Source organism: Pinus tabuliformis, chromosome 4_2 (assembly GCF_031772625.1).
Source record: "Pinus tabuliformis cultivar Carrire ecotype Pingquan chromosome 4_2, CPIR1, whole genome shotgun sequence".
In the NCBI taxonomy this organism is placed as follows: domain Eukaryota; kingdom Viridiplantae; phylum Streptophyta; class Pinopsida; order Pinales; family Pinaceae; genus Pinus; species Pinus tabuliformis.
This window is the reverse complement of record NC_142304.1, coordinates 625,694,325-625,721,378: the sequence shown is the minus strand read 5'-3', so window position 1 is coordinate 625,721,378 and position 27,054 is coordinate 625,694,325. Positions and strand designations below refer to the sequence as shown.

The window sequence follows — 27,054 nt, the reverse complement described above, 5'->3', positions numbered from 1 at the left end:
GCATGCATAAACATGGCTCCATAACTAGTATCCATTCTAGTAGACTAGAAGACTATACAAAAGAATGATATGTGTGGCTAAACCATTGTTACTATTTCTTACACCTCCTCGTACATTACCCGTCCACACATATCAACTTCCCAGAGCATGGATTTACATTTATTAAAAAATTAGTTAACGCTTAATATTATGATTAACATATATATTTTTGTAGCTTAATGGATAATAATGAAATGGTTATGTCTCACATTGTAAAGTTCAGAGTGTGGAGATGCAGGATTAATTGATTAAGGAAATATGATGTTTGTGTTTTGTTCTTATTTGAAAATGCTTCATTTCGATAATCATTTTCATCATCTATTGTTATTTTTGCCTCTGCAATTTCACATTGTGCATAATGAATGCAATATCCACACTCCTGCACTCCACATGTGGCTTCCCAAAAATCCAAACGAAATATTAAGATTTTCATATCATCACTTGCCACTGCTATCGTTGATACATTCTGTTAAGAAAGAAGTTGTGGATTCATACATTGTGTGGAGCCCTTAAATTCATATCGAATAAATGTTGAGAAATTTCTTTGGCACCTTTGTACTCCTCACTCTACATCATGAAAACTTCATGTGCACAATGAAATATTCTTTTGCACAATTAAAGCTTCCTTCCCATATTTACTAATGTAATGGTTATGTGTCACATTACAAGTTGCGATCCACGCATTGCCTGACATATCATTTAGATGTTTTTGGTTTTTCACAAAGATTAATAATACAATTTATCAAATTATTTTTTCTTTAAGTAAATAGATTTATTTGAATATGGAAATAAAGGTGTTTTTAAAACTATTTATGCATTCATTCGCACATTTTGGCATTCCTTTCAATTTGCTAAAATCCAATAACAAAATTCAACTTGTTTTACTAATTTTCTATTTTCAAGGTAGAGTATGCATAATAAATCTACATGGTTTGCGAATTGCATTTATTTCAATAGTTCTAGGAAGAATTGCAATGAAAAAAGAACAATTAATACATAACTGTTATATTTCTATAATGTACACAAATTTCAATATTGACACAAATACAAATATACAAATTATTAGGTAGTAACTAGATTGGATGCAATACGAACAATGCACATAATTCATGCACTTTGGACAAATAATAGTTAATGTTTTACTATATTCAATATAATTTTCTCTAAGTAATTGGTGTAGCAAACAAAGATGTACTCACATCACTTATAAGGTAGTATTGTTGAAGCGATGATCATGGTTACATTGGTTCTGAAAGCTCGTTTCATATGTACATAACCTAACTAAACTCAAATCTCATACACAATCCTTTATACATACTTATGTATTTTTCACTATAGATCCTGGAGTTTTTGTATCCCCATTCTCTAATTTCTTATATTTAATGGCTATTATCTTTCTTTAAAAAAAATGGATAGATAGATTTACATTAATAAAAGTTCAAATTCTGGGCCAGTACCCTTACATCTTGCATCATTAACAAAAGAGATTTTCTAAAGGGTAAACATTGTTTTTATTATCTGTTTTTATTTGTGTCTCTTTGTTTTCCCCTCTCTATCTCACCCCCCAAACATACACACACTGTCTCTCCCTCTCTTCCCCTTCTCTTTCTATCTCTCTCTTCCCCTCCTCTCCCTCTCTATCTATATCCTTCTATCTATTCCCTCCTTCTCTCCTCTCCCCCTCACTCCCTCTCAATGACTCCCTTGTCACCCCCTTTCTCTCTCCACCTTTCTCCCTCTATTTTTTTCTTGTTCCCTCCCTATCCTGCCCCCTCCAATTACATCTTTCTATCGTGATCTCTATCTTCTTTCCTCTCTATCCATTATCGCCCACCTCCCTCTATCTAGCCCTCCCAAACCACTCTCCCTCTCTCTCTCTCTTCCTTCCAACTCTATCACTATCTCCCCCCCTCCTTGTCCTTCTCCATCTCTATGTCTCCATCTCTCTCCCTTCCCCTTCTCTCCCTATCTCTATCCTCTCCTCTTATTTCTCTTCCCTCTTCTCCTCTCTCCCTAGCTCTCTCTCCATCCCTCCCTTCTCACTCCTCTCTCTCTCCACCTCTATTTCTCTATGTATTTGTTCTTTCATCCCTCTCTCTCCCACTCCAACTCCATCTCTCTTTCTCTATCTCCTCTCTCTTCCTTCCTCTCACTCCCTCTCTCTTCCCCCATCGCCCTCTCTTTCTCTCTCTCCCTATCCTTTAACTTTTTCACTATCTCCCTCCCTATCTCCACCCCCTCCCTAACTCTATCTTAAATTTGATCACATTGTATTGTGTTTAAGAAATTATCTAAATTAAAAAGCTTAATTGGTTATAAAATACTAAACCTATGTTTTGGATCAATCATGTCAAATAAAATAAAATAATGATGAACTTTAAAAAATCATGCATTATATTTAACCTATTATAATTAGTCAATTTGCTTGCTCTCATCCCTTGGATCCTTAGCTAAGATGGATCTATGTTGGTTCTTTATATATATATATATATATATATATATATATATATATATATAGATATATATAGAACCTACATAGATCCATCTTAAATTAATTTTATTAAAACCTTAATTTAATTTCTATGGGAATATTTTTAGTAGTCGTGAGGATAGAGGGTTTAGATATATCTCAAATTGTAACATTTTTCCTTTTAGATTCAATTAAAAAAATGTTGTAAAATTAAATTAAATTAAAATATTTTTACTATGAAATAAGTTATGGTTTTTTGGCATGCAGTATTGATGAGCCATGGTATTGCCCCATGGTATTGTAACAACGCTGATTTATAAGTTAATATCCATGGTAAAGTGAGCGTGAATATCCATGGCTAACAATCTTGTCATATTGTTATAAAATATTTTGATTGTGAAATCATTTGTGTTTTTTGGGCATGTGGTATTGATAATCCATGGTATTGACCCATGGTATTCTAACAAAGGCTATTTTTTTACAAGTTAATAATATCTACCATAAAGTGGGGGTGAATATCCACCATTAAGAATCTTGTCATATTGTTATAAAATATTTTGGTTGTGAAATAAGTTATGGTTTTTGGACTTGTAGTATTGATAAGCCATGGTATTGTAACAAAGCCTATTCACAATTTAATAACAAAATCAAAATATAACAAATTGAATTTTATTATTTTTATTAATTTAACTTTTTATTATTAATTGAGGTCATATTTAAATGTTTACACTCATCCCAATATCATTTTTAACTTCTTCTTATTCTTTGTGTTACGCAAAAATAACAAATTCTTATTAAAAGTAAATCATTTAACCCAATTACAATTTATATACTTTATTTTATTCTATTAATTTTTGTTTTATTTTTTCCATTATTAATATTTCTTTTCTTTTTCATTTCTAGTTTAGCCCTAGGTTCAAATAAAATATTCAGAGATTAAAATGTCACATTGTAGCAGTGCACTTTTCTTTGCCTTGTCTATATCTGCGTGGAAATCCCAGAAGAAGAATGACCATCAACGTGATCTATGGATTTCATGGGATTCGAACCCGAGATATATTTTGAATGGGAAACACATTAGGAGTGGGATTCAAACCGAAAATGGAGTTTTCATGGAAAGCACCTTAGGAGGGATGGAGGAAGGGAAAGGTCATTGGGTGTGGAGATTTTGGTAATTTGTACATGGCTATGAATTTGGACTCTCAAGAGTTCTTCCCTTTTACTAAAGATGATTTTTTTCTTATGGGTAAACAATTTCGAGGGTTTATATGATCAAAGCATAAATTTTATCTAGATTTGAGGGTTTAATGATCATGATAATGTAGACCTTGATTGCGGCCAACAATTCATCAAAAGGCAATGGACAAGTAATCATTTTTCATGTCCTTATTTTACAGATCAGTTCGATGCTCCCTAACATTTCTAGGGTCAGAATGCATGAAATTTTATTTTTTCTTTTATGTTTTTTTAGTGGTTGATTATTTTTGTAATGGAAACTACCATGCCCAAATTCAAAGGGCTCGAGTGATGCATGATAATTTTCTGGTAGGATGCAAAATGCTAGAAATTATTTTTTTTGTAATCATGAACATAAAACCATTTTTGTTTCATCATTAGATTTTAATCTCAATGGCTACAATTTAAAACCATGTTACTATATTTTAAGTAAAATATACTTAGATCCATTAAACCTTAGAACTCTCCAAAGCTTAGGTTACTTTCAACTAAAAAGAAGGAACCTAAATGGATTTTGCAATTTAGATTCAATGCTCACAGATAATGATTAAAAATGGAAGAACCCAAATGGTCTTATAACTTTTACCTGCTCATCAATTTCCAAGACCTTTGCTATTATTCTGAAATGAAACAAAGAGAGTAGAAGAGCAAGATGATGTTGGAAATAATATTGAGAGGGGGGGGTGAATCAGTATTAGCAAATCAACAATCTTTTTCTTTTTTATACTTATATTCATGTACGCTACTTCAGTTAAGGGAACCTACATGTACATGCAACTTTGTTTAATGCAACTAGCATATGTCTAGTAAAATTATGATTCAATTAATCCATTAAATGTTGATATTTACTCAGTGCATCAGAACTTCATTATATGAACAGTAAACAGGTGTAGTAAAATAGAATAGATCATCACACATAAGAAGCACACATGAACACCATGATGTAAGCTGGAAACCCAATGTGGGTGAAAACCATCTGCTGCAATTCATCTCTATCATCTTTTAACAAGAAACTTTTTACAATATTTCTGTACTAGTGCAATCTTATACCAGTACGCAGGCTTCTACCTGCAAAAGGTTACAACCTTCTCTCGTTCTCCAACTTCTCCTGGAAGGGAGTTACACCCCCCTTAGCTCTTGTATTAGCTGATGTACTAGTATGTAGGTGCTGGCGTATAGAAGGCTACAACCTTCTTTCTCCCTCCAGGTACCATGTTTCATAAATTTTCAGACTGGATACTCATGGAACACAACATCATAATCTGAAGGCCACGTTTCATCCAATTTTCATATTGGACCCATCAATATCATTGAAGCACAAAATCAATCACCACTTGCATCATCAATCAATACCCTATCAACAAAATACAGTCACCGAAACATAGAGCAGAACACAGATCTCTGCAACAATATTTAGAGCCAACTGTATCATCAGAAATCATGCATCAGAATGCGTACACTACTTGGAAGAGCTGAACCAGTGTGTATACGCAACTTCACCAAGGTGAACCAACGTATATGTGATCAAATACTTACTTATAACTTCGCTGCACTTCCAGACTTTAGACATACCCATATCATTACATACAAAAGGATAATATGTGTGTTAGCAACCAGATCTAGTCCATTAGATCACATAAAGATAAGTCATTATGATCCTGATCCATTATTAGATCTCATCCATCAACACTGAAGCTAAACACAGTCAACCAATCTGAATATGCAGAATACCAACACCAGTAATCAGTCACCAAAACTCAGAACTTTCAATCAACAGCCAGAACCACCTATAACTTCAAAAATCATAGTTTATATGGTATATGCTATTTAGATGTATCTAACTTGCATATGTACACGCTTTTATCAAAGTCAACCAATGCATACATTCATTCATGATTTGCAGCTATTCCAAACTTGAGTTATACCTAGATCATAATATTTACAGAACATTACATGCGTCAGTATACAAATCTAGAATAAGCATGATCAAACCATATAGAGATGATTCATTCCAAGCCATAAGATCCTGATCCATCATTAGATCTTGTCCTCCATCAACTGCTGAGATTCCTCCTTGGCTCAAATCAAGTAAAGCATTATAAACCCATAACCTGCATACTGGATCTCACACTTCATCAGATATTTTAGACTTTTTGAGTTCCTTTGCCTAATGATCTTCTCCTCCTTTTATAGTCTTAGACCTTACTCAATACCATGGTCCAAAACCACTTAGAACTAATACCTTGGACCAAATACTTGGGGTCAACACCTCGGACAAGATACCTTGGACCAATACCATGGATCACAATACCATGGTCCAAATACCACAGTCCAAAACCAATACCATTGACCAAAGCCAAATGTACGCGCCTTTCCTTACATGAAAGTGCATGTATACACATACACGCTTTCTGTATTGCTAACCTGCGTGTATATGCGGCTTGGTCAAGGGTAACCTGTGTATATATCTTTTCCTTCATTCTGAGAGCCTGAACTATCATCTGAGTGAGTTGTCATCTAAACCGATTCCTTGAAGCTGCCTTGCAAATACTACTGTCATGCATTCTGTCACATCTAGTATCTCTTATGTAGATTCATCTAGTTACCATGTATAAGTGAGTTTTTCTGCTACAAGAGGGTTGCCATCAAGTACAACACATTCATCCTAATGCCAACAGAGGAGTCTAGATGGGGTGGACCCTAACTTTCTTGATACTTTTCAAAAGTTGAGCATGCCGTTGACTAGAAGAAGAGATTGACCAACATTGTTGTAGATGTTGTTTTTTACAGTGTTTTCATTCTTACCATGCATAGTTAGACTCTATAGGTAGTTGAGGTTATCTTGTTGGAAATAATACTGAGAGGGGGGGTGAATCAGTATTATCAGGTCAATTATTTTTCATTTCACAATCATATTTGTATACACTACTTCAGTTAGTAAATACTGCGCATGTACGCAACTTTAGTTAAGAAAACAAGCGTATATGAGCAGACTTGTAATTTAAATTATTCATAATATGTTGATCATTAATCTGCGCATCAAACCATATGAACAGTAACCAGGTACAGTAAAACAGAACAGGCAATCACACATAAGAACACAAGATATAAGGTGGAAACCCAATGTGGGTGAAAACCACCTGCTACAATTCGTCTCTATCTTCTTTCAATTAGAAACTTATTTTTACAATGTTTCTGTACTGGTGCAGTCTTATACTAGTACGCAAGTTGCTACCTACAGAAGGCTACAACCTTCCCTCGTTCTCCAGCTTCTCCTGGAAGGGAGCTACAACCCCCTTAGCTCTTGTACTAGCTGAGTTACTAGTACATAGGTGCTGACCTACAGAAGGCTACAACCTTTTATTTTCTTCTAGGGACATCATTTCATAAATTTTCAAACTAGATCCATGTATATCAATCAAACATCAAGTATATCTGCACTAACCAACCTCTTTTGTACAAAAAAATGCTTAATCAAAGAACAACTTCTCAGAATGTTGTAACCAGAAAATAGTACTAGTAACCAAACACCAATCTTGAACCCATAATACTGTAGCAATAAACAGAAGCAGCTAAAACATATTTCATGAGATATACACTACTTCAATATATGGAACCTGCGTGCATACGCTTTTGTATCAAGGACATCCAGCGTATACGCTATTTTATGTTAGCGAACCGACGTGTATACGCACCTCTGCTGCGCTGAACTTGCGTACATATCTATAAAAGATAATTTATCTTCTTACTTATTCAAAAATTAGTTATACCTAGATTATCATATTTATAGATCACGTCATGCATCAAATATAACAGATCAAAGATTTCGCAAAGATGCTTCTCTTCAAACCGCCTTAAGATCTTGACCCATCAATAGAACTTATCCTTCTCCTTGCGCTCAGGTTCCTCCTTGATTCAGATCTAGTTATGCACCATAACCTAATGACAGTATTCTCGATCTTGCTCTTCATAAGATATTTAATACTTCAGTTCATCTCATGCCAAATGATCTCCTTCCCTTTTTATAGACTTAGGCCTTACTCACACCATGGTCCAAAACCATAGAGATCCAATACTAGGGACTCAATACCTGGGTTCAACACTTTGGATGCAATACCAAGGACCAAAACCATAGGTTCAAATATGATGGACTAAATACCATGGACCAACTGTAAGTTTTCCCACATGTATGCGCTTTTCTTTGCATGAAAGAGCGTGCATATGTATACGTGCCTTTTGATCGGTACACCCACGCGTATACGTGATTTTGTTTAGATCAACCTGTGTATGCCTCATTTTCTTTCATTGTGAGAGCCTGAACTATGATCTGCCTTTTGAGTGAGTTTCCATCAAGGACAACACCTGTGCCATAGTGTCAAACCTATGCCATAATGCCAACAATCTCCCCCTTTCAACTTGATGGCAACCCCAAGTCACTCAAAAACATTCTCCCGCTTTGACATCAAGGGAAAAGGGTTATGCTCCCCTTGAATACATGCTGAATCCTCTATTCTGCTGTGCTGTCCAAGCTCCCGCTGACTATAGGCAAGGTCTGCAAGAAGATGATCTACACAAGAAACATGACTTTATACATTATAAAAGACCTTCCTATCACCAAAGACTCATACATACATCCATTTCCCAACCAAGTGGGGATATAACAAAATTGACTCATCCAACCAACCAAGTGGGGATACACCAGAAGTTTACACATGACAGATAAGTACATTACATCATTCATCCTAAGCATAGTGGGGAAACCAAAATAGGTCGTTACATGACCTTGATAAGAAAAGATATACATGACATAGAGACGAAATATCTATAACAATTCTATGAAAGTCATTAGCAGCATCTGTCAATCATCATTTAGATTAGCAACCATAATCTCCCTCTCCACCTGAAACCAAAACAACTAAGAATGTAAACCAAGATCTTCTAAGATAATGCCAACAATGCATTATTAGAAGAATATATGCTCCCCCTGAACCTGTGCCAGAAAGTCTCTGCCAGACCTATATCAAACTCTTTCCAACCTGAGTCTGACCACACTGCTTTCCTTCAAACAATCATATACATGACTGTATTCACATAAACCAGCATATGTACGTGGATCCTCCTCATTAAACTCGCGTACAAGCACTTTTCTCTAGAACAAACAAGTTTCAAAAGCAAGATGATGCATCAACTACTCCCAGCTTCTGTTTGAGGTATTCAAATGTATCCCTGGGCAGTGGTTTGGTGAGTATATCAACAACCTATTCCTTAGAGGGAACATACTCCAACTTGACCTTTTGTTCAAGCACTTGTTCTCGGAGAAAATGATATTTGATAGGTATGTTCTTGGTCTTAGAATGCATGACTGGATTTTTTGAAATGCTGATTGCACTTGTATTATCACATATAATGGGGATAGGTGGATTACAAGTGATTTGCATGTCTTGTAATGTTTGCATCATCCAGAGGAGTTGTGTGCAGCAATATGCAGCAGCTACATATTCTGCTTTAGCTGTAGATAATGCAATTGAACTCTGTTTCTTGCTGAACCAAGATACTAACCTAGGATCCATGAAGAATGCACCACCAATAGTGCTTTTTCTGTCATCCACACTTCCTGCCCAATCTGCATCTGTATATGCATGAAGTGTGAGATCTGTACTTCTAGGATACCATAAGCCATAGTTTTGAGTTCCTTGAAGATACTTAAAAATTCTCTTAACTGCCTGAAGATGAGTTTCCTTTGGATTTGACTGAAACCTTCCAACTATTCCCACTGCATGCATAATATCTGGTTGGGTACCTGTTAGATAGAGAAAACTACCAATCATAGATCTATAGGTTGGTTGATGCACTATTGCTGATTCATAATTTGCATTGAGGCTGCATCCTGTTACCATAGGGGTACATACTGGTTTCGAATCCTCCATCCCATATTTCTTCAAGATCTGCTTGAGATACTTGGTTTGTGATAGAAAAATGTCGTCTTTGTTTTGTTGGACTTGTAAACCAAGAAAATATGTGAACTCACCAAGCATGGACATTTCAAACTCTTTTTGCATTACCAAGGCAAAATTTTGACTCATGTCTTCTTCGTTGCTACCAAAGATGATATCATAAACATACAAAACAATTATTAGCAACTTATCATTGTCAAATTTTATGTATAGATTGCTATATCTGTGGAACCTTTTGTAAAACCTTGTTGATGGAGGTACTTATCCAAGTGATAATACCAAGCCCTTGGAGCCTGTTTAAGGCCATAGAGAGCCTTTTTGAGTATGCATACAAGCTTTGGATCATTTCCAAAGATAAACCCATTTGGTTGCTCAATATACACTTCTTCATCCAAGTCTCCATTAAGAAAAACAGACTTCACGTCCATTTGAAATACTTTGAACTTCTGAAAGCTAGAAAGAGCAAGGAACATCCTTATGGCCTCAAGTCTGGCAACTGGTGCAAAAGTTTCTTCAAAGTCTATGCCTTCCTGTTGAGCATACCCTTTACAAAAAAGTCTAGCCTTATTTCTAATCACATCTCCATTTTCATTTAGCTTATTTTTGAATATCCATTTTGTTCCTATGACATTCTTATCTTTTGTATCTAGGGACCAACTCCCAAGTGTTATTCTTTTCAATCTGCTCAAGTTCTTCCTCCATGGCCTTTACCCAGCATTCATCTTTGCATGCCTCTCTTACATTTTGTGGTTCAGTGGAGGAGAGTAATGCTAGATAACTTGAAGCTTCTGAAATGGTTCTTATTGTTTGTACAACTGCCTCCTTTTGCCCCAAAATTTGAGTTTCTGGATGATTCTTCTGAATGTATCTGGATGGAGCATTTTCTTCTATCCTTATCTATTCTTCTAGTGCCTCATGGATTTCTTCTTCATCATTAGTCTAATTTGTTGTAGAAGGATAGTCCTCATCATCTTCGAACTCTTCAAATTTTACTTGCCTTGGAATGTTGCCTTCTTCATCAACCACTACATCAATACTTTCAACAATTTTTCCAAGTCTTTTATTGTAACACTTATATGCTTTGCTGTGGGGAGAGTAACCAAGGAGAATGCCTTCATCTACTCTACATTCAAACTTGCCAAGGTTTTCATCGGTCCTTTTGATGTAGCATTTGCTCCCAAAAATTTTGAAGTATTTTACCGTGGGAGTCTTACCATACCAAAGTTCGTGAGGAGTCTGAGTGCTATTTACCCAGACATTTGTATTGTTGAGAATAGTAACTGCAGCAAATGCAGCTTCACCCCAAAAGGTTGCAGGAGTTCCAGACTCATCAAGCATAGCACGAGCCATTTGTTGAATCGTTCTATTCATCCTTTCCACTACTCCATTTTGTTGAGGAGTCCTTGCAGTAGAGAATTCCCTTCTTAGTCCATGTTCTTCACAAAAATTGAAAAACTCATTCAAGGTAAATTCCCCACCTCTATCAGACCTGAGGCATTTGATTCTGCAATCTGATTCGTTTTCAACTAAGGCTTTGAATGCTTTGAACTTTTTGAAAGCTTCGTCTTTATGCTTCATAAGTCCTAACCAACACATCCTGGAAAAGTCGTCAATGAGCAATATAAAGTATTCTTCTCCTCGAGGTGACCTTTTCTTGGATGGTCCACATACATCAGTATGGACAAGTTCAAGTGGCCTGCTAGCCAATCCTTCCTTCTCTAGGAAATTAGTTCTGTTTTGGTTACCAAACTGACATGATTTGCATATTGTATTGTCTAGAATTCTGATGTCAGGGAGATCACAAACCGCCTGATATTTACATGCTTTCCTTATCTGAGAGAAGCTTAGATGCCCCAATATTCTATGCCATAGCCAATGTTCATTATTCTTGCTAAGATAGAATTGTTGTTGTCCTCCCTTGAGTATGTATAAATTATTTGGAGTTCTTATGCCTTTGATCATTGTTTCTCCTGTATCAGGCTCACGAACAATACATCCATTTGATCAAAATATTACCTCATTTCCTTGATCACACATTCGACTGACACTTAATAGATTATGATTTAAGCCATCAACATACACAACATTTCCAGCTTTGACCTTTTCTTTTAAAAGAACTGAACCTTTACCTTTTATGAATGTAGGGGTGTCATTTCCAAATGAGACCTTCTTTTCCTTTTCTAAGGCGCTATATGATTGAAGTTTTTCTTTATCACTTGTCATATGTTTCGAGCATCCACTGTCGATGTACCATTGATTTTCCTATCCTTCCCCATATAAGGCTATACCACATCTTTCTGGTTCTTTCTTCCTCCATGTTTTGGGGATCAATGAAGCTTGCTCCTTTTGAGTTGTTTGCCGAAACCTACTCCTGCATTTAGAATCTTCATGACCAAAGTTGTTACAGATAGAACATTCTATTTCATTTTCAAGAGCAGAAAAGTTGTTGTAGGTTCTTTTCATGATTCCAGTCACACTCCTTTGATTTTGTGCTTCTCTAGTCATGATGGTCTTGTAGGAAACACATTGAGTTGCTTTATGTCCAAAGTTATGACAAGAGAAACATTGGCCATTGAAGAAATTCCTGCGATCATCAAACTTTCCATTGTAATAGCCATTCATTCTTGAAGTAAACTGAGAATGATTTACCTGTGGTTGGTTGTAGCTTTTGTTCATCCTTGAAATAGATTGCCCTCGATTTACTTGGTGATTTCTGTTCATTCTTGAAGTAAATTGTCCCTGATTTACCTGGTGATCTCCATTGGGCCTTTGCTGTCGATTGTCAACCTGCTCACTTTTCCTTGCAGCTTCAAGATAACTTTTGGAGGTAGATGGCTTCTGTGCTTGAGATGTTTCTTTAGTATACCCAAGACCTGTCTTGATTAGAGGAGAATGTTGCACTTTGATAATCTCATCTAAAGTTTCAAATCCTTTAGCAAATCTAAGATTAAGAGCTTTCGTTTTCTCAATGTCCTTTCTAAGTCCCACAATTTCACATTCTAACTTTTCATTGTGTTTCTCCATTTCAGCAAGTTGGAATGTCAGAGTATCTATAATCATATTTTTCTCTTCTAAGCAAATTTTGAGTTTAGAAATTTCTTCATAAAGACTTTCTTCATCTATAGCATCCAAGAAATCATCATCTTCAAAAGCCATCAAAAGTCTATAATCATTACCTTGTTCATCTTCATCGCTATTTGAAAGTCCATCACTATCTTCATGTGTGTAATAGCTCTTCTTACTTACATTCTGTTTTCTGTTCCATCTAACTGGTTCCTTACCTTTGTCAAGCTTATCTTTATGAGGACACTTGGCAGCGTAGTGACCGACTCTTCCACAAGAAAAACATTTGAAAGATAGCTTATCTCTGAATCTTCCAGAACCCCGTTGAAGGTTCTTGACAAAATTTGATTCTTCCTCTTCTTCCGACATATGTCCCGAGTCATTGTAATCTCGTTTTCCTGAGGCTTTGAATGCGGCTTCTCTCTTGTCTGATGGTCCCCCTTTTCTCATTTCATAAGAGGTTAGGATTCCATGTAGCTATGACATGGTAAGGCTCTGTAGATTCTGTTTTTCTTCTATGGAAAAAACTTTTGATTCAAACTTAGAAGACAAAGATCTTAGAACCTTTTCAACCAAAACAAATTCTTTTATTTCTTCACCCAAACTTTTCATACAATTAACAATCTCATCTATACGTAGGAAATAGTTAGCCACACTTTCATCATTGTACATTCTGATATTTTCATATTGAATTCTGAGAGTTTGTAGTTTTTCTCGTTTTACCTGTTCATCTCCTTCATAGCTCTGAACAATCTTGTCCCATATTTCTTTTGCGGTTTTTAGCTGCATAACCTTGACGAATTCTGATTGAGATAGGCTCCCTAATAGAGTATTGACACCCTTTGCATTTGTTTCATACTACTTCGTACCAACTGTATCTATAGGAGTTGCTGATGGAAAAGTGTATCCTGTTTCCACAATATCCCAAACTTCTATACCAAGAGATTGAAGATAGGCATTGATTCTTACCTTCCAATAGACGAAGTTTCTTCCATCAAAAATTGGTGGCTTGATTGATGCTTCTTTTTCGTAGTTGCTCATGATGATAAATCTTCCTTCAAGTGATCAAGCTTCTTCTAAAGGACTTGCTCTGATACCAATTGTTGGAAATAATACTGAGAGGGGGGGTGAATCAGTATTATCAGGTCAATTATTTTTCATTTTACAATCAGATTTGTATACGCTACTTCAATTAGTAAATACCGCAGATGTACGCAACTTCAGTTAAGAAAACAAGCGTATATGAGCATACTTGTAATTTAAATTATTCTTCAGATGTTGATCATTAATCTGTGCATCAAACCATATGAATAATAACCAGGTACAGTAAAACAAAACAGGCAATCACACATAAGAACACAAGATATAAGGTGGTAACCCAATGTGGGTGAAAACCACCTGCTGCAATTCGTCTCTATCTTCTTTCAATTAGAAACTTCTTTTTACAATTTTTTTGTACTGGTGCAGTATCATACCAGTACACAGGCTGCTACCTGCAGAAGGCTACAACCTTCTCTCATTCTCCAGCTCCTCCTGGAAGGGAGCTACAACCCCCTTAGCTCTTGTACTAGCTGAGGTACTAGTACGTAGGTGCTAACCTACAGAAGGCTACAACCTTTTCTTTTCTTCCAAGGACCTCGTTTCATAAATTTTCAGACTGGATCCATGTATATCAATCAAACATCAAGTATATCTGCATTAACCAACCTCCTTTGTACAAACAAATACTGAATCAACCAATAACTTTTTAGGATGTTGTAACCAAAAAACAGTACCAGTAACCAAACACCAATCCTAAACCCAGAATACTGCAGCAATAAACAGAAGCAGCTAAAACATATTTCATGAGATATACGCTACTTCAATATATGGAACCTGCGTGCATACGCTTCTGTATCAAGGCCATCCAGCATATACATTGTTTTATGTTAGCGAACTGGCATGTATATGCACCTCTACTGCGCTGAACCTGCGTACAGATCTATAAAAGATAATTTATCTTTTTACTTATTCAGACATTAGTTATACCCAGATTATCATATTTATAGATCACGTCATGCGTCAAATATAACAGATCAAAGATTTCACAAAGATACTTCTCTTCAAACTGCCTTAAGATCTTGACCCATCAATAGAACTTATCCTTCTCCTTGCGCTCAGGTTCCTCCTTGATTTAGATCTAGTTATGCACCATAACCCAATGACAGTATTCTCGATCTTGCTCTTCATAAGATATTCAATACTTCAGTTCATCTCATGCCAAATGATCTCCTTCCCTTTTTATAGACTTAGGCCTTACTCACACCATGGTCCAAAACCATAGAGATCTAATACTAGGGACTCAATACCTAGGTTCAACACTTTGGATGCAATACCAAGGACCAAAACCATAGGTTCAAATATGACAGACTAAATACCATGGACCAACCATAAGTTTTCCCACATGTACACGCTTTTCTTTGCATGAAAGTGTGTGCATACATATACGCGCCTTTTGATCGGTACACCCGTGTGTATATGCGATTTTGTTAAGATGAACCTGCGTATAGCTCATTTTATTTCATTCTAAGAGCTTGAACTGTGATCTGCCCTTTGAGTGAGTTGCCATCAAGGACAACACCTATGCCATAGTGCCAAACCTGTGCCATAATGCCAACATATCTTTTGTTCATTATAAGAGGTAATTCGAGATTATCTTTATCTAGTTAGGAAGTAGCTTAGCAAGGTTGTTCCTCTTGCTGATAACTATTATGTTGCATTGTAATTTTTTTAGTGATAGCTCCTTCTATTAAATCCGCAAGCACACTTTGTCACCCTTGGAAATATCCACTTAATTTAGGATGAATGAGATGGAGAATAGACAATTTCAGAGGATTCTTATTGTTGTAGATGACAGGAGTTCTATGAGGTGAGAGGAGTTATGTGACATATATTTAAGGACAAACTGCACCATTTTATGACACCAATCATCTCCATGCCAGAGTAGTGGATCTTTATTGCACTGAGGGAGCAATGATAAAGTATTCCACTATAAATAATTGGTATTTTGGGGATGAGGAATGAAGATGTGGGATTTATAATTTTATTACGAAAAGAGGTTTGTGCGATGGAGAAAAATCAAGGATTTCTTGGACTTGAGTAGAGGTTGGTTCAACAATCACCTGGAAATACTCATGCATTGTTTTGAAAGGTGATGATGCAATTGGAGAGTTCTATTATGTTGCCTTGAAAAATAATTATCAACAGGGGGGAGAAAGATGATCCATATAGGGAAGAATTGTTTGAGTAGGACTGTTTCTAAAATTATATCTATAGGCAAGTTAAGGAACTACTACAAAGGATTAGTTCTAGTGCAAACAAATCCTCATAATGCAAGGAAATTTTCACAGTCTGATTCGATGCTCATCGATGACTAGGAAGATGAAAATACTTTGCGTTAGATTCAGGTATAATTGAGTTGCATTCTAATGTCTCTAATTTCATTTATTGATAGTCCTTCTTGTGTCCTTACCTCTCTTAATTTCATTGTGGTAGAATTTGAATGGGTTAAAAAATCAAACATATCATTGAGTAAAATAGACACCCACATGACACTACATGTCATTGTGCATAATCTCTGTTTTTGATACAATTAGAAGTGAGAAATATGATGTGTGCACAACTAAAAATCCTAGCATTCATGATAAATCTAGTCCTAGCATGGAAATCGAAACCAGGAATCATAAAATAGCAATAAATGTGTGACATTGAGTAAAAAAGACAATAAAATATTATATGCCAACGTTGTCTATTTAGTGAAAGATACTACTAATATTTCATAATTTTTGAGACATAGTGGATTCCATGAAGATTCCCTCAAGAAAAGTCACTGACTTGAAGATAAGATGGTCAATGCAACTATTTACTTTAAATAGGCTAAATTTAGGTAATTAAAACAAGTTGGAAAATCACAAGAAACAACAACCCTATTTATTTTTAAAAAGATAAATTTAGGTAATTAAAACAAGTTTGAAAATCAATAGAAAAACCATCCCCACATCATTTTATTTCCAGTTGTACAAGATAATATCGAATAAAATTATGAGCACTTCCATTTAAATTGATCGTAGATAGTATAACAAACAAGGTTGATGCTTTTAAAACCTATATCCTTCATTAAATATAAGATATGACAAGGATGGTTCATAATTTTAAAGGCTATATCCATCACCAACTATAAGATAAGAGTTAATGAGATGAGAAAAAGTTTGTCTTGATATAACATGTAAACATCATATTACTTATAATTCATGCATAATGTATCTTATTATGGATATGTTAATTATATAACTTAAATCCACACACAAATAAAATATCAGAAATATGGCAGGGGAATGAGTAAGCATTTTCATATTATTTTAAAATTTCCCCTTGGTTGCTTAAGAACCAATTCAATGTTATTTTTGGTGGAGTATTATGTTATTAGCTGAAGATAAAAAAAAATGTTAGTCTCTTAAATGACTAAAAAAGGATATTTAGAATGTTATATAGAAGTCACATTTCATGTAGCTATATCTACCTTGACATAACTATAATATTCCAACTCAAATTTTCTAATATAGAAGTTACATTTTATGTAGCTACAGAATTTACATTTACGTGTTTTAGATAGAAGTTACATTTTACATATCTATATCTACCCTGACTTAACTATAATATTCCAACTTCATGATTTTCATACTTTTCAACATTTTAAAGATTTGTTTATTTTAGTGTCAATATACAATTAAATAGTTGATGTTGTTTAAGACATTTTGAATTCTTAAGTGCGATCTTGGGTACGTTTTCATTACTACCATATATCATGTTTTAAGTACATGGTGTTTTATAATTCACCCAAGGGACTTTAGGATCAACCTTCAATTGTATGCTTGTTTCCATTATATGTCTAATATTTGCAACCTTTTCCATGCGAAGAACCAAATAGCCCATGTTGAACATGAAGCAAGTACCTAAAAAATTTGGGAATATCAATTATTCTATTTCCAGAGGGGGATAGATCCAGAGAAGAAAATGACAGCTATCATAAATGGATTTTGTCGGGTTGTATTTAATGAAATCCCACTATAATTTGCTACAGAAGTAAATCAATTGATGAATTTAAATATTGAAGGTAGTGTTGAATAGGTGTTGCAAGGTATCTCCATAACACTATCTATCCACATGATTCTACTGCCATGAGATGGTGTCTCAATAACACTATTGTCCAGTGACCGGTGCTAGATCTAGATAGTTTTCGCATGTCTTACAGGTAAATCATATCATTATGTTTCTACGAAATGTCATAATTTTTTCAAGGTTTGTCTTAGATAAGGAAATTTGTATGTACTCTTGAATTTATCTATGTTGTAATAAGATCAAGAATAAAGTTGTCATTGGAAATAATTGGGATCTACCATGTAAGTTTACTTTACTACATGGAATTCTTGATTTGTTAGATCCCAACTAGTTATGGTTGAATTTATTGCTTTTGGAATGAGATTAAGAACAAAGTTGTCATTTTAATCACTGAAATCTACCATGCAATATTTATTCACTACATGAAATTGTTATTTGTTAGAGACCAACTTATTAGGATTATGAAGAGTCCTCTTTCATGAAAATATTTATGAATGCTCTATTCTTGCTCAAAGAATTATGTATTACAGAAAGGTGGAAAATAAATGAGATGCAGCTAAATGGTTTATGTTTTAAAATGTGTGGATTGAGTGTAAAATAATTTTCAGTTGCATTCAAATATTTTGGAGCACCCACTAAAGTGCTTCATTTTCCTCCTAGTTAATTCCATTTCTACTATCCCAATGCTTCTAGAAGTCCTTCTCCAAAGTGATATCTTAAACAATCTTGGAGGGAAATTGATTACTTGATTGGAACCCACATGTTACAATTTGATTAGGAGCAAGGGATGAGAAAGTTTCATATTCTTCAACATATTCAACAAGTTAACATATGAAATGATTGCCTTTCTAATTAATTTATACGACAATCACTCAAGCATTTTTTATTATTTTGATAGTTATTTTCTGAAAGTTCTGTTCTCAATTAAAGAAATTAAAGAAAAGGTGAAAATGATGCAATGGAAGGATTTTCTGTTTTAGTGCCTAAGAATGCCTTGCTAATGTGAAGGGCTTGGTATTTTCTTGACTCAAGGTTAGTTGCATTTGACTTCCTAGCATTTCTTTTAATTTCATTTTTGTTGTGTTTATATTGCTATCATTGAATTTGGTGATCTAACGTCTGTGTAATAGGAAGTATTAACTACTAAGCACTCTCCAAGGTGATATCGATGGATGAATGACTTTAAATGTCCCTACTTGACACTATAGTATTACATGATCCTGCAAAAAAATTATTAATCAATATTAAATGGGTGATGATTAACATGTAGTCTTTCTTGGCTTGTCATATAATTACTGCATTTTGGCCCCCAATAATATATTTGTGGCTATGTTTTGGTTGTTACTTGTGGAGCTTCCCTTTGGCTTAGAAAAACATTGAGGATAAATGTCCACTGCATTGGCATTGAACATCATCAAAGAGGAATTCACCAAAAGCAGTAGAGGACATGGGAGCAATTGTTGCAATGAGCAGATAACTACTATAGAAACACTGAGGCACCATAATTTCTTGTGTATTTAGTTTCACTCGAAATTAACTAGTCACAAAAAGTACCTTTTTTTTGTTCTGATTATTTTCATGTATAAATAAATACTAAAAACACAATTTTAGACTAATTATTCAAACTAATAATTATTTGATAGTCATAATTTATAATTAAATAGTATATTATGATCAATATTATAGGACACAACTATAGGGTCTAACTGTGAGGGGCATTGTGACAATATATGTACACTTCTCATTGTATTACACAATAATCTCTCATAGTGTGGTATCCATCCAACGAAATGTACTCCCAATGACCATTGTGGGATTGAAATTTTTTATTTCAGTGGAAATGTGGTGATATATTTTCTTAGGCATTAGTGTCCTACTTCCCTAAGGTTTTGACACTACTCCCAACTAGCACCTTCATTCAACCAAGTGAGGTACTCATCTTGGAAAGTTGAATCATTTTGTCTCCACAATCCAATATTATGTTGGATCAATCTCATGATCCTAACAACAAAGGTCATAATAGCGAGGAACTTTTACTATGGGCAAAAGAATATCCAAATTTAAGGAACATGACTCTTTTAGAACAAGCAATAAGGATATTTTTTACATTGATTTTTTTTCTTCCTTTTATTTTCACAAGTTATCTATTGCCTAATATTTTTAACATGTAACTTAGTTGGCATGATTGTGCCTAAGGTTTTCTTGAAGTTTGAATACTATGTTCCTAAGGTGTTATTTTCTATGATGATGTTTTATTTGCTCTGTTTATGCAAGTCATCTAGCCGCATAGTTGCCACTATTAAATGTTGAGGTATATGACGTATAAATATTTTATAGTCTACTTTATTTTATATTTAAGTATTCATCATATTTCATGTCTTATACTCTTCATTGCGTATCTTTCATTTTCAGGAGAGGAACTCAATATTAATGGTAAGTAGTAATTGAAGAAAGAAGAGAATAATAAAACTAGAGGGACAGATGCAAAATGAGAGAGAGAAGAGAATCTATCAAGTGATACCCTTAGAATATCTTGCATAAGACACACTCATAGAGACTTATGGTCAAGCCTTCAGAGTTGGTGAATTCACTTTCAATGCTTTGGAAAAACAGTGATAATGTTTTGAAATGATGAAACAATATTCCATGTGTAAATTCTAGTCCAACTGTATTAAGTTGGAAAATCATATTGTGATACTTGATATTTTATATAATAAAATTTATATGGTTGAAATTATTTTTATTTGCACTTGATATTATTTAGTCTTGTAATTAACATATGTAAATTTGCATTATCATATTAGATAAACATGCACATTGTATGACATTTTTTTAAATTTATTCGTAAAATCATACTAATTAATTTATGTTGATTAATAATAAAGACATAAAATCAATCTAAAACTACTAAATTAGTAGTTTACATTAATTAATGATGAACATGAATATATGACTAAATTAGTTGTTTATAATGATTATGAATGAAATTAAATGAAATGAATAGAAACTACTAAATTAGTCGTTTATATAATGAATATGAAAATACCAAAAAAACGATAAATGACTACTGCAAATGATAAATTTTTTATTAAAATGATGACTAACTTTTGCATATATATGACTATTAGTAGCTAATTTACACTATCTTATAGCATGACTAAAATTTAGTCATATTTCTTTGGTCATTAATTGGTTTTAAATGATAACTAAATTTACAAATATATGACTGTTAGTAGCTAATTTACAGTATCTTATAACACAACCAACATTTTGGTCATATTTCTTTGGTCATTAATTGGTTTTATCGAGGATTCATCTAGTAATATATTTTTGTTGTATATTTGGTCATTAATTGCGATAATTAATGACCAAAGTTATAACTAAATATACTACTAGATGGTAAAATTGAAGAAACCAATTAATGGCTAGGCTAAAAATTACTAAGATTTGGTTGCGTTATAAGATAGTGTAAATTAACTACTAATGGTCACCAACTGAAAAATGGTCATTTATATGCAAATATTAGTTGTTTTTTTAGTAACTAATTAGGCATTTTGTACTAGTGTGAGACTGAAATGATGAGATTGAACAAGGTTAGCATAAACTATAGACCAAGAAAAACTACCTCTTCAATTGAGAGGGAGAATCAAGACATACCATGACCATTTTATCTCAAGTCGTGAACTTGACGAGACCTCTAATGCCCAACACAAGACCCACCTATGTTGTCTCCTCACCAACTAGTCCCATATGAGAAGACGATATTTCTAGAACTGCCACCTAGGCATTGAGTTTTTGAACATCCTCACTGAGAATGTCCAATGATTCCTCCATGTCTGCATGCTTGACCAAGAGTTTAGCTTCCACAAATAACTGAAAAAGAACAATGTTGTACCTCAATGTGATTTTCTAGGTTGTTAATTATGGAAACCAAAGCCTGTGTGGAGTCCAGAAGATTATCTATAATCTATGAGGCACATATATTAGTGTGCATATCTGCACTATTATCCATTCCATCCATAGAACACAAAAGGAGGAGAGTAGAAGAGTGCCAAACTTCATAGGAGGACTGGAAGAAGGAAACAACAAAGCGGCAAAATCAATGGGGATGGAATTCCAATTACTAATTCCTAAGACTTGGGAATTCCCTTAATGATGTAAAATACCTTTGAGTAACCATATGTAATTGAAAATCAAACCATGGAACGAGCCGAACTAAGGTCCTTAATCTGGCATCGTATTGAAAATATCACGTGGGATAGAGGTATTAACTCCATCCTCATACTTTCCAAGGAGGATGGCATAGTTTAGAGGGACAAAAATAATGCAAAGGTAGGGAGAAATAAATATAAATGATAGTAGAGAGTGAGAATAGCTAAGAGCACGAGCCACATATTTGCCGCAAATATATAGGTATGAAAAACCATGCAAGGGAGATGTCAGAGATGGGCCCAACGATTTCAACTGATGCAAAGGTAAGATCTTTTGGAGAATATAAGCATGTTCAAAACTTGGGGAATGAAGATTATAGATCACTCCCCAACAAACCTTAGAATGTAATCATTTGGACACATTTATGGAACTAGAGATGGGCATATTTTTTCATTGACATCTAATATCCCTTGACTCATATTGGCTCCTCTTTATGGTATATCGTCACATTGGAATTTAGGTCTCTATATATGTGATAGAATTTCAAATGTTCATTTTTTTTTAAAGAAGCATGAACCGTAAGGATCAAGGGAGAAGATAGGGAATTAGTAGTTTTCCTTTGCCAAAGAGAATTGGAAAATGACTAATTGAGAGTTCCCAAAGATTATAACCTACATAATTCATTATTCTAAAGCAATCTCCAGGCCTTTCCAGAGAGAAAGGTACTCCACGTAGTTGTTTTTTTCTTTTCTAAGGCCCCACACATATTACAACATCTTTTTTCTTCCAGGGTCAAATATGACCCCTCCCCATCCTACCTCCTTAGGATTTCCTCTAGATTCTCCGTAAAAAATAAGTGATAGCTGGGAATACCCTGTGTCGAAGTCTTAAAATACACTTGATTCATATGAATTCAAGGGGTCCTGCTGATATCAGGATGATAATTTTGCTTGGTAAGAGAGTGATAAACTAGTCCTTCTTTGATCCATTCCTTCTCCTTTAAAATTATATTATTAACCTCATTTGGATTGAAATTGCATGCAGATATTGCCTCAGAGAGAAATGACTTGGCTTTGGTTGTAACTTGGAAAGGAGTGGAGGATCCATTCTTAAAGATGATTTTGTTTTGATCTATCCATATCGATAGAGATAGAAACTTTGGTAAGGATATCGAATATCCAATTTTCACCGAGGAGGATTTCCTGAGCTATGCATATCTCGTCCTCCATAAAGCCAACATATCCTCCAAGGAAATAGGAATGGAAACAATGTTGAGGATGTGGAAAAAGGAAAATTTCCAAGTCTCCATAACAAAGGGGAAAAACCAAAATAGATGAGAAATATATTATTCTTTTTTGCAGTGTAATACACATCTTGACACACCTGTGATATTTGTCTTTTCCAGATTCTTTGTTGTTGGGATATTCCCATGGACTAAGGACCAACCAAAAAAATTGACCCTTAGGATACCATCGATGCCCCAACATATTTCCCAAACCTTGCTAATAGGGGGGTGAGGAATACTCTCAGCAAGTAAATAATATTCCAACCTAATTGTATAATACTTTTTTTTTACTCACATTCCAAATCAGATGATATTTTATGTCCATTGATTTAGGGGCCATTCCTTTCATAGAGTAAATTAAAATATTCCATTATTTTTCAAGGTCGGGCAGAAGGTTAGGCCTAAACCAACCTAGCCAACGAATCCCATTTTCCCACTTTGAAATACTATTCAACTTTCAGAGACCTTTTTCCTTCATCCAAGGGGCTAATTCGCTAAGAGATTCCAATTCCCCAAGGGGGCTCTAAGGGGAAACATTATCAGTCCATCTATTTATTTGCACTCCATTTCCAGCACTCCAACTGAGGTTCTTAACAATAAGGGGCACAAAATACTTATATAGAGGCCATATTTTTGAGCTAGGGACTGCCCAAAAAATAAATTCTTCCCTTAATAACAAGATTCTCTTGAAATATTTGTGAATAAATATTGTTTTCCACAATTAAGAGGAATATGAGATAAGCCTCCAAATAATTTTAGCTCCAAGGTCCAAATTCATATACAATGGATCCCTAACAACCACACCACCATTAAATTTGGGTAATCGAATGATGTTCCTGTAGATTTTAACCCCGTACAAAAATTACCTACATACGAATTCTAAAACAAAAAAAATAAACAATGCGAGAGCATAACACATAAAACACATATACGCAAATATTTTCCCATAGATCCAAAAACTGGGACTACCATATTGATTTTTCATTATATTCCTTTCAATGTTACAATACATATATATACATGCTGAAGCATCCAATACTATGGAACAAAAACTACCGCGCCCAAAACCATATGTGAAAACCATGCACAAAACCATAGGTAGGTCCACCCAACCTAATATAGGTGTGCTAGTCATGGAAAGAATATAAAACAACCCAACAGTTCCACTGAACAAGATGAAACTTCCTTTAATTATTTCCCCACCTGCCAGAGGAATCTTCTAATAACGAGACTCATTTGTATGATAACCAACTTTGGAGAAAGTTTTCGTGAACATAGATATAGGGGGAGAGAAGAAATAATTGATTTAAAAAATACCCCTTCTAGCTAGAGAGTGCCATTGGGTGCTCCAAGCATTGATTTTCTTTTTGAACTTATTCTGGATGTCTTCCCAGCATTCCAAATTGGATTTCCCCAAGTAAATTGGGACCACAAGGGATTGGAAAAAATTTCATTCTTGCTCCAGAGAATACTCCAATACTTATCTAATCTCATGTAAGGTTAGTAGAGGATAGTTCCAACCATATAATTGACTCTTTTTTTATTTATTGATGAGACCCCTCAATAAATCTAGGTAGTGGTCAAAGATCCTTTTGAATATTATCGCTATATGCTTTGAGGCACCACCCATTAAGAGAGTGTCACCAACAAACTGAGAATGGTTGATTTCATTAATGTTTAGAGAAATATGGAGGCCTTTAGTGTTCCTTTAGATCTAGAAATTTCTAAACTTCTGCTAAGGTTTTCCACCACCAGGATATATAGAAGGGGAGATAAGGGGCATCACTATCACAACCGTTTAGAGGAAGGGAAGAAATGATAGGGGTGACCATTGATGAGAGGGGAAATATAGGGATTTGCAAAGAAGGATTTCACCCAATTATGAATTCCTTTCCAAAATCAAAATTCTCCATAATTTCAAGCAAAAAAGAGTGGTAAACATCAAAAGAATTAACCATCACTAGCTTAATAACCATGTCAGTTTCACCAGAATTCTTGCTCAAGTGAATTTCTTCTTGAACGAGAATGATGTTATCCATAATTTTTTTGTTATTTAGGAAACTCCCCTGATTTTCTGACATAATAAAAGGGATAATGGATTTCATCTTGTTGGCGATGACTTTGGTCACAATTTTATAGGAGGGGATTCATAGTGAGATGGGCTAAAAATAGGAAAACATGGTTTGCTTAGATTATGTGAGAATGAGGGATCAAAAATATGAATTGGTATTCCAACCTCACTTCCCTTTATCTTTGGATGATTTTGTCATTCAAAGTAAATTCCTATTGATGAGATTCCAACAAGAACGATAGTAACAGATGGGAAAATTGTCTGGGCCAGGAGATTTGTTAGCATCAAGGGACCATATGGTTTTAAGGACTTCTTCATCAATAATTTTGACAACTTGAAAATTTTTAGAGTTAGAAATTGTTGGCATTGTGGTGTGCATGGATCCATCTAGCTAATGTTGCCATTTGTTCATGATGGCAACTAGCTCATGTTGACATTGAGGTTAACCCTTGTAAACTAGATGATGTTTTGATGTCTTCATTATAGAATGGTTACATCTAGTTGAGTTGGAATTGAGATGGTTATGTTGGCATTGATATAAACTCTTGATTTTATCCTCTTTAATGATGGTCCTTGATGGCATTGGTGTGGTAGATGGTTTATCATGTGCTAGTGGTGTCCATATTTTTGGGTTGACAAACTTGTCGAGTTGGAAATTAGGACTTCATATAGGTCTTCATGATTATGCTCATGGAGATGAATTTTTGCAGTGTAATGGCCTTATGGTTGATGATGGAGATGGGCTACAGAGTATTTCATGTCTGGCAGAGGTGTTGTAGCTTGTGGAGATGTTTTTTTGATAGTGGAGGACTTGTTGGCACTCTTGACAACATTGTTATCTAGCACTTTTAGTTCTTGTTGTAACATAATTTGGTTTTGGTAAGTTAGTATATTAGTAAAAAATAATTTTAAAATGATAAGTTAGGATATGGATGTAAAAGAAAGAAAAGTTAAAATAATAGGACAATTTAATGTTTTATAGGCATCCATATCAATACAATGATAGATTTTAGCTTCCCTAGACAAAGAAGGCAAAAGAAAGATAAAATGTTAGGGAAACAAAAAGAAAAGAAAGGCTTCATTTCATATTTTTATAAATGCGAAGGCTACTAGTCAAAATGCACCACATTAGAAAATGTCAAATTATGTTAATATATAATTAGTTCCTTAACCGAGATTAATTATTTGATTAAAAAACTTTGGCATTTCAATTATATTGTAATGTGAAAGTTTGATTTGACCCTAGCAATAAACGACAAAAGAGCTCGTAGGTTCGAATAACCAAGGTGCATGATCTGAAGGTTGATCTACTCCCCGCATAGATCAATGACAGGGAGAGGTTTCATATCCCCTCCAATGTTTCACATTAAGGCAACAGGAGGGGGTGTTATAAACATTTTTGGGCACTGTAACCCCGATCATAAATGTCCATAAAACAAGGGCTCATAAGTCCCTAAAGGTGTTGTTCCAACCCCTAAAAGAACAAGGTCATTGATTATAGCATCTCCTAGAAGTTCTCCATGAAAAACTACTCAGAACTGGTCAAAACTGGACCATTTCACTTGCTCCATGGTCAAAGTGCGTTGCATCCCACCTGAATACACACAGTAGGTGCGATGCATGTTGA

General features: G+C 34.7%; 1 pseudogene; it reads left to right on the top strand.

The window, feature by feature from the left end:
• Nucleotides 1-16,178, top strand: part of LOC149170899 (iron-sulfur cluster assembly SufBD family protein ycf24 pseudogene) — a 63,965-nt pseudogene extending 47,787 nt beyond the window's left edge.
• The last annotated feature ends 10,876 nt before the right edge of the window (nt 16,179-27,054 follow it).